The sequence below is a fragment of the Pseudonaja textilis genome, chromosome 1 (genome assembly GCF_049901715.1).
Source record: "Pseudonaja textilis isolate UNSWEBS1 chromosome 1, rPseTex1.2, whole genome shotgun sequence".
Classification (NCBI taxonomy): domain Eukaryota; kingdom Metazoa; phylum Chordata; class Lepidosauria; order Squamata; family Elapidae; genus Pseudonaja; species Pseudonaja textilis.
The window spans coordinates 191,164,339-191,177,103 of NC_141990.1; the positions used below are offsets into that span (position 1 = coordinate 191,164,339).

Sequence of the window (12,765 nt, forward strand, 5' to 3'; positions counted from 1 at the left end):
CATTAAGAGAATCACAGAGTTGTTAAGTAAATCCAGCTTCCTTCATTGACTTTGTTGGAATTCCCCTGGGAAGACTGGAAATGATAATTATGTGATCCCAGAGTGCTGTAACCATTGTAAATACATACCAATTGCCAAGTACTCAAAGTTTCATCATGTAACCATGGGGAACATTGAGATGGTGATAAGTGTGAAGGTGGTTATAAGTCACTTTTTTCAGTAGCATCATAACTTTGAATAATTATGCAAGACAAGGACTACAAAAGTACTATTGTATCAGAAATCCTCGATCATCTCATCTTTACAGCCTATCTTTTGCCCTTGAGACTTAATATATTGCCACTAGGTAGAAGTTTTGATTGTTGTAGAATATTGTCACACCTTATGACAGTGCATTCTATAAATTAAATACAAATATCAACCACAATAGATAAATTATGTAAAATACCAATAAGACTTAACTTTACAAGCTTTTCTTTTTCATAGGCCACTGTTGCTCCGGGTATCCCTTATCTTGCTTACTGTAGTGGTTTAAATAAATCGACTGCTTAAAGGGGGAAAGCCTCTATTAATGTACTTGCCAAAGAAGCATCAGTGAGTTTTATGGCACTTTAAACACATAAATGTATTAAGGCTTACTTTTGTGCGACTTCTGCTTGCTTCATCAGCAGTATGAAGTGTTGCTGTGATTTATGAATATAAACATACAAATATATACATGGGGATAGGGCAGAAGAGTGTGGTCAGAGGAAAATTAACTGCAGAAGATTCACGCATTAATAACATTAATAAGAATTGCTACAAATATTATTATTAACCTTTTTCGTTATGTAACTGTGTGAGTCAAGATCTCTCGGGCCCTAAAAGTGTTTAAATATCTGTTGAGTGCCTTTTCACTGCAGAATTGATTCATAAACAATCCTCACAAAATAGGCTCCTAGCATATTATCAGTATCTAAAGCTTGGTTTTGGAGATGCAGATATCTCATTATTCTGCTACATAACACCTTCAGCACAGGAGCTTTGAAAAATTACTTTCTGCTTTGCCTGCTTACTGTGCATACTTGGATAGGATGGCACCTAAGCACACACCAAACCAATAAAGCAGAAGAATCCTGCCAAGAATCCCTCAGAAATGCTCCATTGATACCATGATCACCGGGAAGGATAATGAAAATGTGCGCAATTCAAAAATCAAACTTGGAGAATTCCAGTGGCACAATAAACTGACCCTGTGCTAACTGGTGTTTGCTATTACATTGCAGGAGCATTAGAATAAATCTCAAGCCAAAACTAAATCCAAATTGCCATTTAGCCATATAAACCTCACTAGGTTTGTGAGGCAAATGCTCCCTCTCAGCTTCTCCTGCCCTACAAAGTTTTTGCCTTTATATAATTGGAGAAAGGGTGGGGCATCGATCTAAAATCTGTCTGGAAACGTCTCATTCGGAAAATTAAGCAAATATGTAAGTTAAGGGGTACAATTTTTTTTTGCAAATGAAACTGAAATGGATCTTAAAGGGAAAACAATCCTATCAGATATTGCAAGAAGGCAGAACAGATCATACAGCAGACGCTGCACATCAATAACCTGAGCAGGAAGAAATGCTTTTCATCACATTTTCTTCCACTGAGCTCGCCTCTCCATCTGGAGAATTAAAAAAAAAAATTCATCATAAATGGAGGCAACAGACTAGTAAATTAAAGAAAGGCTGTCTGGAATGAAAGGGGCTGGAGGAGAGATAAAACTAAGGTGGCCTACTCCTTCATACAAGTAGGGGAAACCATGTTTTTCTGCCTGCGCTCTGTAAAAGGGTCCCAGTAGCAGTCATGCTGCACAGCAAAGGGAGTGGGGAAGGTTGCCTAGCAACTGGTCCTGGAAGCTGCAGCAGGGAATTGTGACCTGGCAGCTAGATGAACAGTGTGGGGAGAAGGAGGAATGCAAGGGGGAGGGCGGGCTTTCCCCCTCCCCAATAGCTGCTACAGCATATTAAGCAAATTAGCAGTTTTTAAGAAAGTCTTTATCATGCAAAGCATTGTGGTTTACCCCGACCTCGAGTATCTGCATGCTGTAAATGAAGCTCCCAGCAGTTAAGGGATGGAAAAAGTAGCTGTACCACTGCAGTGAGGGAGGGAGGGGGGGAAATTCAGCGTGCAGGCAAGAAAAGGGTGGAGGGATACCCCTGTCGTGTTGTGGGTAGGAAGATTCCCTTCGCTGGTGAAAGAGAAGCAAGGCTATTTATACATACGGTGGGATGCAGAACAACGAGGTGTGATCTAATGAAGAGGCAGAAAGAATCCGCATCATCTGCCCAACGGGGAAGCGGTGGGAACGGGAGTCTTTTGAGAAGGGGGACTGCCCCCCCCTCACTGGCCTGATTGGCCCTGGCAGCTAGACTCTGAGTGATTCTGCAGAATAAATATTACAGGTGGTCAAGAGGAACCTTGGAAGGGTTAGCTTGATTCTCCAGGGCACCAGCTGCCAGGTTTTGACAAGAGTTTCTATTGGAAGTCGGATAGAGCTAGACACCTGTGATGCCCAAGCAGGGAGGAGAAGGAAAAAGAGAATACTGATAACTGTCAGAGGGAAAAAAAAAATCTATTTTAGGTTTCCTCCTCTGACACTTTATATGAAAGATGGATCCTGCGAACCAATGTGTTTGGAATTAAAGGTGGTGCTTGACAATTGCCTTGCTGGATGAGACCAACATGTACCAAAAGTATTTGCTTTCCAAACGTAGTCAGGTGCCCTCTAGGAAGCAGGAAATCAAAGAAAAGGAAAATAGAGATATCAGCATTTTTCAGCCTCAGCAACTTGGAGATGTGTAGACCCCCAACTCCCATGAAGGCTGGGGAATTCTGGAAGTTAAAGTCCACATATCTTGAGTTGCTGAGGTTGAGAAACACTGAAAATTCTATATTCAGGCGTGTTGAATGGAAAGACTTCTGACATCTTAACAAGATGATTTTGGATTGAACATTGTGACTATTATTCCTTAAAAGCTATGTAAAAAAGCATTTCCTTTTTCTGCCCTAAACCTACCTTTACTCATACTTCATTTAACCCGCTTCAGATACTAAATTATTTCAGGGGGCATGGATCAGAATAAACACAGTCTGCCCTTCTCAGCCTTTAATAGTGTTTGCGGTGTTAGAAAGATGATTTTTTATTTTTTTGCAGAAAATGTGGACAGGGACTTGAGAGGAAAACAGAGTATCTGTTGGTTTTTATAAAATGCATTGGGCCATTTAGAATCTTGGATTGTAAGGAATAGTTTTACAACTGATGCTTTTTAGTTATATTGGGACCATAATCCCTAGTCATTGACAATGTGTTGAATCCTGGAGCTTGTAGTTCCAATATAACTGAAGAGTAGCAGCATGGGCAAACATGTTGCATAAAACACACTGTAAGGGCTGCTGAAAAATTAAAATGCAAACCACTGGGGTATTTTAAAAGCATGGGATTACCTCTGCTAGACTGGACAACACTTCAGCTAGTCCTTCCTAGATATTTATGGCAAGCTATAAACAATACACTTTCTACTATCAGTAATCCTCAATTTATGATGACAATTGGGAGCAGAATTTCCACTACTAAACAAAGCTGTTTTTAAATGGATTGCATTTGATTTCACGACCCTTTTTTGCCACAGTTAAGCAAATCATTGCAGTTGTTAAGTGAATCAAATGGTCATTAAGTAAATTCTAGTTCACTCATTGACTTCCCAGTTGACATATATCCAGGATGCTGGAACCACTGTATATAAATGCCGGTTGCCAAGCATTCAATTTATGAAGGATAGGACTGGAGATTGCTTAATTTGATATCCTTCTAAAAAATCACATAACTCAGTCAGACTCTCTTGACATTTGACATATCGAATAACATAATACATTTGTTTATGAAATCATTTACTCCATCATTTTTTTCCTGTATTTCAGACTTTAAAAGGCCACACAAACATATTTGTCATTTTTATATATTATACTGAATGAACTAATGTACAGTTGGGTAACCCCTCTAGAGACGTTTTGCATGAACAGAAGCATATAAATATTTTAAATACATAAATAACCAAAGTGCGCACACATAAAGAAAAGTGCTACAAAATCAGACTATATATATTATTGTAATTAATGACTGTCCTAATGTTACATGTTTAAGTATAATGCACTGCAAGATATAAAATATAAATATTACAAGCAAAATTTCAAAATATTTGTGCAGCGCAAGTGCACTGCTAGACAGCAAAAGTGGATTTGCTACTGCTGTCTGTTAAAAATATTAAGTTTGTTGCTTTTTAAAGTATAAATTAACATGGACTGATTTTGCTCTGTTTGGCCCATTTAAGAGTGGTTTGCAGTTAGGTATAGCATGTGCATATGTACCAGTAGGAAATCAAGCGTCTGTTTTTTTTATATGATCCCAGGGAGTTATTTCAATGAAGCATAAGGAGAATAAACATTTTTGAAGAGAGACATATGTCACTGCCAGTAAATTACATGAGAGGAAAGGTCTCATCGTACTTCTGTATCTATGAAATGACTTACAGAAAGAGATGCCAGATCTGCAACTAGCCGCTTGTTCAAATACTTTGTGAAAGCTAGGATTACATGGGAAAGGAAGCAGAGAACCAGAGGAACTACTGTAGTTTGTATAGTATATTTTATGTATGTCTTTGCTAGATTTTAGTTGATTTCTTAATGGGAATGAGAATGAATGATAAGTACATATGTTAGTGGGCTGAAATATTAAAAAAAAAACATATATTTATTCAATTTGATGCCACCCAATTCTGAGCAACTCTGTGTGGCTCACAATGCGCTAAGCAAGATAAAAACAATTTCACAGTTTTAAAACCCTAAAACTAGAAAAGAGAAAAGGAAGAAGATGGTGAATCCAGCAGACAAAACATTCCAGTAACATCCAACATCCAGCGAATGTTAGGCCAAGGTCTTAAAGGCCTCCTAGGCCAAAATCTTAAAGGAGTGGGGAACTCTGAATCTTTTATGCCATGTAGACTTCAACTCCCAGAATTTCTGAGCCAGCCAGGTGGGGAAGCCCCCTCCCCTGAGAATGTAATATATGGAGGAATATTAAGAAGCAGAATATTATATTTCCCCAAAGGAGAAATGGAGAAACATGTTCTTAGAAGCAGAAAGCAGCCCCAGTCTTTCTTAATGTGCCCTTAAAGAAAGACTGGGCCAGCCTATTCACAAACAAAAATCTTTCACCTCCAGCGATGGGATTAAAATTTACATTCTTCTCCACCCAAATTCTAAGAACAGGGCATGACCTTTTAAGACAGGGGTCTTTAAACTTGACAACTTTAAGGCTTGTGGACTTCAACACCCAGAGTTCCTCCTCCAGTCAAGTTAGCTCAGGAATTCTGGGAGTTGAAGTCCACAAGTTCTAAACTTGCCAAGTTTGAAGACCCTTGTTTAAAGACATAATAGCAGGGGGTGGGATTTTTTAACAACCCGTTCTGTGGGTGTGGCTAGGTGGGCATGGCCATGTGACTGGGTGGCTGTGGCTTCTTTTTAGGCAGCAAACCCCCCATCCCCCTGTTTTTTTTGCCTCCTGGGCCTCAGGGAAACCTCCTGGGGAGGGCCCAAAAAGGCAGAAAACAGAGCCGGGGGGGGGGGCAGCACCCACACACGCTCTGTTTCTGGGCCTCCTGGGCCTCAAGGAAGCCTCCTGGGATGTTGTTTTTGCACGATAAGGTGGGGAGGGGAGGGATGGGCAGACGGGGCGGGGCACAATTTGCTGGTTCTCCGAACTGTGCAAAAATCATAACAACTGGTTCTATAGAACTGGTCCAAACTGGTAGAATCCCACCCTGCATAATAGGATGAACCACCACCATTGAAATAGCAAAAGACACAGTGCCATTGCACAATCCCTAAAGGCATTTCAGATATTGTAAAAACTCCAGCAGCATAACAGAAACCAATAAAGATCCATCCACTCGTTCAATCAATTGGTCAGCTGAGCTGCCCCAGAACCACACGCTGTGGGTGGTTCTGCTCATCAATAAACAGAATCTTTCTTTCCAATCAGCCTCCATTTTATTTCCTTTCTTCCAGCTTGAAACTGGACCTGGATTTTCCTTCCAACACATGCTGGCTCAAGAATTCTGGGAGTTGAAGTTCACAAGTCATAAAGGGGCCATAGTTCCCCATCTCTGCCTTACAGAATATGGGTTGATAGGAGGAGAGAAAAATAATATTTTGAATAAAGTTGGAAAGAAGAGAATCTAGGAAGGGTGAAATCTATAAATTTACCAAATAGGAGTGTTTGCTGTAAACATATGGAGTGCATATTATTATTCAGGGGCCATTAGTCTTTTAATGGTTATTATATGAAAACACTCTCTTGGGGACCAGCTGCCTGTGACAGTTCTTTGCAGCTGTGCAGTCCCAGCTGTTGTTGACTGAATTCTGCCCAGAGCAGAATCTTCCTTCACAGAGAAACACTGGGACCCAGAAGGCCTGCCTCTTGGCTTTCTTTACCTGCTGTAGACATGCTGTGGATTGATTTCATCCATTTATAACCAAGAGAGCTTCAGCAGGTTGCACAATAAGTAAGGACTCCTGGTTCCAAACAGAAACCTGCAACTTGTTTTTTTAGGATTGGATTCCCAGACCGTCCTATTTAAGTTTCAAAATTTAAGAACTTGCTATGTTGCCAGTGCTGCCTTAATTCTAAGGTGACTGCTTACAATCATGATTAACATCACAATGTATAGTATTTCTTTTCCAATATGAGATTTTTTTAAATTAAAATACTACCCTTAATAATTATTGGGCAGGACATTTTTAGCATCTGTACAATGTTCCAGGGGAAATAAAATTCAGACCATGGTTTGTTTTCCTCGGTGGTATAATCAGTGGAGAGAGCTAATATTTATCTGTTTATTATATTTCTGTATCCCAGCAATTAAAAATCAGAGTCCTGGCAGGTTACAATATAGTATAAAACCCTTAAAAACAAGTAATAAAATTCCAAAATGTAAACAGCAACAACAAAAACAGCAAAAACAACAAAAATTCTCTGGAACCATCAGTACCATGACAGCTGACTCTAGTCTCAGTTAACAGAGACCAGTTATATTGGCCCACTACTACCTAGTCACAAATCTTCACTTCCTGGGGAAAACTTCTGAGTATGTGGAGTGAGTATGTGGAGCTGGCCTGTTGCATATAGTCATCTGCAGTGGGAATTCTCAAGTTTCCCTACATATTTTAGAAATGTTTCTTATAGGACAGTTGTCCCGAGATTTGATTGGCACTTACCCCAGGGGTAGGATCCTACCGGCATAACAACGGGTTTGGTGAGCATGTGCTTTGCGTGCATGCACATGCGCAGTACTTGCAAAACAACTTCTGCAAGCAACCACCATCTCCTGCTGACGCGTGGCACTCAGCTGTGCCACACAAAGCAACTAAGGTAAAGATAAAGGAAAGCCTAGAGCCTGGGTGGGCAGGTGGGCCAAACCAAAGAAAAGAAGATCTTTGGAGAGAACTGGTTTGGTGTCAGATGCTCTTCTGAACTATCGGTTCTATAGAACTGGGCCAAACTGGTAAAATCCCACCCCTGACGTACCCTGATATCTTTTTGGAAAACTGTGGACTGTAAAGAAAATTTTTCCTTAGGTCTTTTGAGGTTTATCTTGTCTTTGTTCTTGAGACTAGGGTTACGTACTGAAAACTGAGAAGGGCTTTTGTGGTTGTTGTTCATAGGATAAATTTCTTTTTTGTCAAATATGCATCTTGATGTTATTTACAGACTGACAGATTAACTACTGGTAGTTACTACTCTTTTGACTTTACTTATGATGTAAATTTCCTTTTATTTGGAGAATTTGGCTACAGTGTTGAAAGAGGAATTTATAGAAGATGTTAAGTGAGAGGCTGAAGGGATTTGTACAACATTAAAAAGGAGATTGTAATTATCTGTTGAAAAGAAGGTTTGAAATCATTCATATATTTCGTAGCTTTAGGGTTTTTTCCTGTTATTTCCGTTCTTTGCACTTTCTTATTTCTTTTTTTTAGAGTAGTCTTTTATTCTATTAAAAAACTTAATAAATCTAAATTAAAAAATAAGAAAAGCTAATGTTCTAGTGAAACTAGACATCTGCTTTGGAGTACTTAGGCTAATTTGGATTCCTGTGTATGTCATAAAATGGTTTGCGTCACATTTGCTTCAGATTTATGACTAAAGTTATTAAAATATAATTTTGACTGGTTACCATGGTTACCTCATGGCTTGATTACCCATGTTTTCCAGAAAATAAGACCCTGTCTTATATTTTTTTGCCACCAAAAAAGGCACCAGGTCTTATTTTCAGGAGATGTCATTCACTGACTAACTTCACTTGTATGCATCACCCCTGGCCTCCTTTTCGTTGTCAGAGGCCTTCAGGAACTTCTTCTTCTGCAGCCGGCAAGGCTTTCCTGAAGGCCTCTGCAGCCGATAACAGAACTCTGGATCAATCCGGACCTTTTTTATCAGCTACAGAGGCTTTCAGGAAAGTCTTGCCAGCCTTGCTGGCTGCAGAAGAAATGGGCTGGCAAGGCAGGTGTCAGGTTGTGCGTGGCCTGGCTACATCTGTCCAAACATAAGTAATAGGGCAGATCCTGCCCTCCATCCTCACGCTAAATTTTTACCCGTGCACTCTGGAGTGGGTGGGATCTTAATTAGGGCTTATTTGGGGGGTTAGGGCTTATATTGGGCTCACGTGTAAAAATCAAGCTACTTTCAGCGTAGATTGTATTTTCAGGGGAACAGGGTACTATTGAACACTACTGTGTTCTACATATAGATCTACCTTGAACACCACCCAGAAACTTCAACTGGTCCAAAATTCAGCGACATGGGCAGTGATGTGCCCACCTATCAGATTAAATTGTAGTGCTGTCAGATTGCACTATCAAATTATGAGATAGCAGGATCTCTCTGTCATACAACCATTGCAAGCCCCATTATATAACTTGTATCCCACCCTGATGCAGAACATTACTTTATTACTTATAAAATAATAAAGGCAGGGAAAAGATTTAGTGAATAAATGTGCTCCTTCAAAGGACACACGATATGGGGTTTCCAGTCTTGATTTCCATCTAGAAAGCTATCCATCCCATTAATTCCATTGACCTGTGCAAAATTATGCCCTGACTCTTAGGGCTATTGTTCCAAGCAGAACTCAAGAAGCATAGTTTAAATAAGGTACAAAAGAGAACAAGAAACGAAGGAGCAAGTGTGACTGGCACTGGCATCTGGCAAAATGCTGGGAAGTAGTTCTGCAAAAATGATTCATTAGTATATCACCTTAAAAATTAGTGACTCCTGTTCACAAGAAATTGTATTTGAATTGCTGTAGGCCCGGTTGACAATAGCTTAATAAAAATAAGCAGGTATTTTGCAGAAACCATGCCTCAATTTCCTCCCCCCCGCCTCCCCCTTTTTTTCCTGCAATGTGGCAGGTGAGACACCATATGCAAGCTCGTTAAGCATTGTTTTTTTGGTGTAACTAAAATGGCTGCTTGCTACCCAAAGATTAATCCATGTTCTTCCATCTCTTTGCAGTCATCCTGGTGCAGCTAGGTTAATCAATATCTTAACAACAACAAAACCACAGCTGTGAAGTTTGTTCTGCAAATATATATTTGCTAAAATTCTCCAAGTTCCATGGAGATGCCAGGTTCCAGGAGGTTCATAATGAGACTTATCAATTCATATAAAGGAACACTTAACAAAAGTTTCAGCTTGTTCGGAAAATGTGACAGCTTCACTTAGGGATACTATGTCACATAAACAACGATCACAATTGCCTTTGTGTTGATCTATAGATGGCATGAAGATGAGGATGAAGTACATGATAATCCAGGGCAGCCAGAGCACGTGAAGGATCAGAGACAGTTCATAATAATCATCAAAGAATCAAACCCAATGTAATCAACTGATTTCCTATAACAGCCACCCAAAAGCATGGTTTATGTTGAGCAATCAGCAAGCCAGAACACATCACTGTCATATTGCTTTCAGTCTGATTCCTTATTTATTACATCTCACCTTGCCTTGCCCTCATCCCATCTCATAGAAAAAAGGGAGAAGGAAGGGGTATTAAACATGTACATCATCCAGAGTTACTTATAAAGTAATAAAGGCAGGAAAAAGATCTAATAAAAAAGGCCAGAAATGTGCTCTTTCAAAGGACAGATGATATGGGGTACCTATTGGAGATAAATAGGATCCCACATAACAGCAGAACCTGGATTTCCAGGTGACTTTGGATGCCAACAAAATACTTGGTGCTTCTTATCTTTTCCAAACTGAAGGATTTATTTTAGGCTCAGCATAATGTGCTTCCATCAACGATTTTTGGGATTGATATTTCAGAACACACTTTCCCCAAAGCACTTGCTATATCATATGTCATACTCCTATAAACTTTACAAATTTTTCCTTATCTCTTAGGCATACTCTAAGAGGCATTTAGAAACAGAGAAGGAGATTTGTGCTTCCACCCAAAATGGATACAATTTGGCAACCTTTTGATGATTGGGAGCTACAGAACTAAGCCAAGTTTAAATAGATAGTTCACAGAAGCAAAGAGTTCAAGCCAATCTCCCATATGTGTCAAATGCTAGATTCCCATTTTCACCCCATTTCAAAAAAAGCAACAAATGGTTCCTCCAACTGCTAGCCATTCAACTGTATGGCTGAAGTGTTGTGTATGTTATAGGCATGTAAAGAGAGTTGGGTGGGCAAGTGATGTCAGGACATAAGCACTGAAGGGCAGCTAAATCATGATATCACATCTGCATATGTCATGGTTTTTGATGTCATCTCAGTTTGTTGTGGGTTCCTATGATGTAATACAGGTTGCTACTCTTCCTTCCTTCCTTCCTTCCTTCCTTCCTTCCTTCCTTCCTTCCTTCCTTCCTTTCTTTGTCAATCCCTTACAAGATAATAGGTATAAGTATAAACATGAGTAGGAATACAGGAAATAGATACAAATAAATGGGGACAATAGGACAGGGACGGTAGGCACGATGGTGCACTTATGCATGCCCCTTAGAGACCTCTTTGGAAGGGGATGAGGTCAACAGAATAGATAGTTTGAGGTTAAAGGAGTGGGGGTTAGTTCTTAACTCCATTTGAAGTTTGACATTCTGTGGAAAGAGAATTTTCTCCAAGAATTCAAAAAGTCTGACTCTTACTGTCACTCAGGCCCTGGTGGGAACAGTACATCTAGGAACCAAAAGAGATAAGATATTGAAAGCCATCTTAACAAGGACAGAGCCTCTTTGCTCCCTCACCCTCAAACTTATCTTTGAGATTTACTGTTAAGGATCACTAAAGCTTTTCCCTTATAACCTGCTAAGACTTTCTCAGTTATTGTGGGCAAAAAAAAAAGCAAGCAAACAAGCAAATAATAACTGGAGGGCTTGTCTGTTTTATCCCTCTTCTCATGGTTGCATCACACCCAAATTTCTAAAACCTGTGGATGGATCAGAATCTTTTTCTTTTCCACAGAGACATTTTTTAACTTCAATTTTTATACCCTTTTGTGATATATTTATTATCCTAGCTAATGGAAAGCTGAGGGAGGACAAAACTGTATTAGGAAACATTAAGCTGGTCTTTATTGAGTTTGTCATTTTTTATCTGAAGGAAAATTGAGTAGCTAATTGACTTGCAATTCAATAAAAAAAATAGTGCATTTAAAACATTTGAATTTGTTGGCTGGGCTTTATTTTCTTCATGCCATATCCATTGCTTGGGAAAACTTGAATTTCATAAGACAAATGGATTAATTAAGAATTTATTAGGTGAATGCTTATAAAATACCCTTTGGGAGGGAGAAAAAGAGAAGAAAGGGCAGTTTATTTAATTAAAATGAGCTGGGAAAAAGACCAATTTCTTGTACCAGGATTATCACTTGTAGGATGAAATGCTGCCATGCACCTACTCACTTAAACCTTTTAAAATGGAAACACATGTTTAGAATCTAAGAAGTAGTAAAATTTATCTGAGCTATCCTTAGATTTAAATATATATATATATTGGCATGAGCAAAGTTGTAATATGGACTCTTCAAACTTTGTGGTACTGTGATTCTCTAACATGGTAAATGTACCTCCTGGAATAAAATTGACTCCCTAGAGTTAGAATACATATACTTTAACACCTAATTTTAGTAATTAAACATTATCACAAGGGCTTTCAAAACGTTAGCATTGCAACTCGAATGCAACTCTGTCCAACCTGAAATGGGCAAAACAGGGATAAATGCTTGAGGTGAATTTGACAGCAGTCATTTTTACCTGTGCAAGCCTGATACATGTTAAAACACAACCCCCTCAATGAGATCATGTTAGAGCAGTGGTTAACAACCAGTGGGCCAGGGACTACTGGTAGTCCACAAGAACATTTTGGTGGTCCACAGAGAAATGTCACCCACAACCCCCAAAGCAATTAATACAGGCTATGCGGGAACACAACGCTTTGTCGCCCATATGGCCCGCGGGAACACAAGGCTTGCATCGCTTGCAACATGAGGTAGTTAGGGAAGGGGGGAAAGGGCAGAAGGGGGAACTTGCCCCATGCGTCTCGCCTGGCCACCGGGCTGCTTCTTTCCACTTCTTTCTTCTGCTTTTGGCTGCACACAAAGAAAGCAGCAAAAGTCTTTCTTTCTCTCCCCCAAACTCCACCAGAAATGAGTCTTTGGGACCCTGCAAGGCATTCTGCTCCAA

General features: G+C 39.7%; 1 protein-coding gene across 1 annotated transcript in view; it reads right to left on the minus strand.

Annotated features, from left to right (window-relative positions):
- SCN2A (sodium voltage-gated channel alpha subunit 2) overlaps positions 1-12,765 on the minus strand; it is a 108,405-nt gene that overhangs the window by 76,466 nt on the left and 19,174 nt on the right. The gene's annotated exons all lie outside the window — the stretch shown is intronic.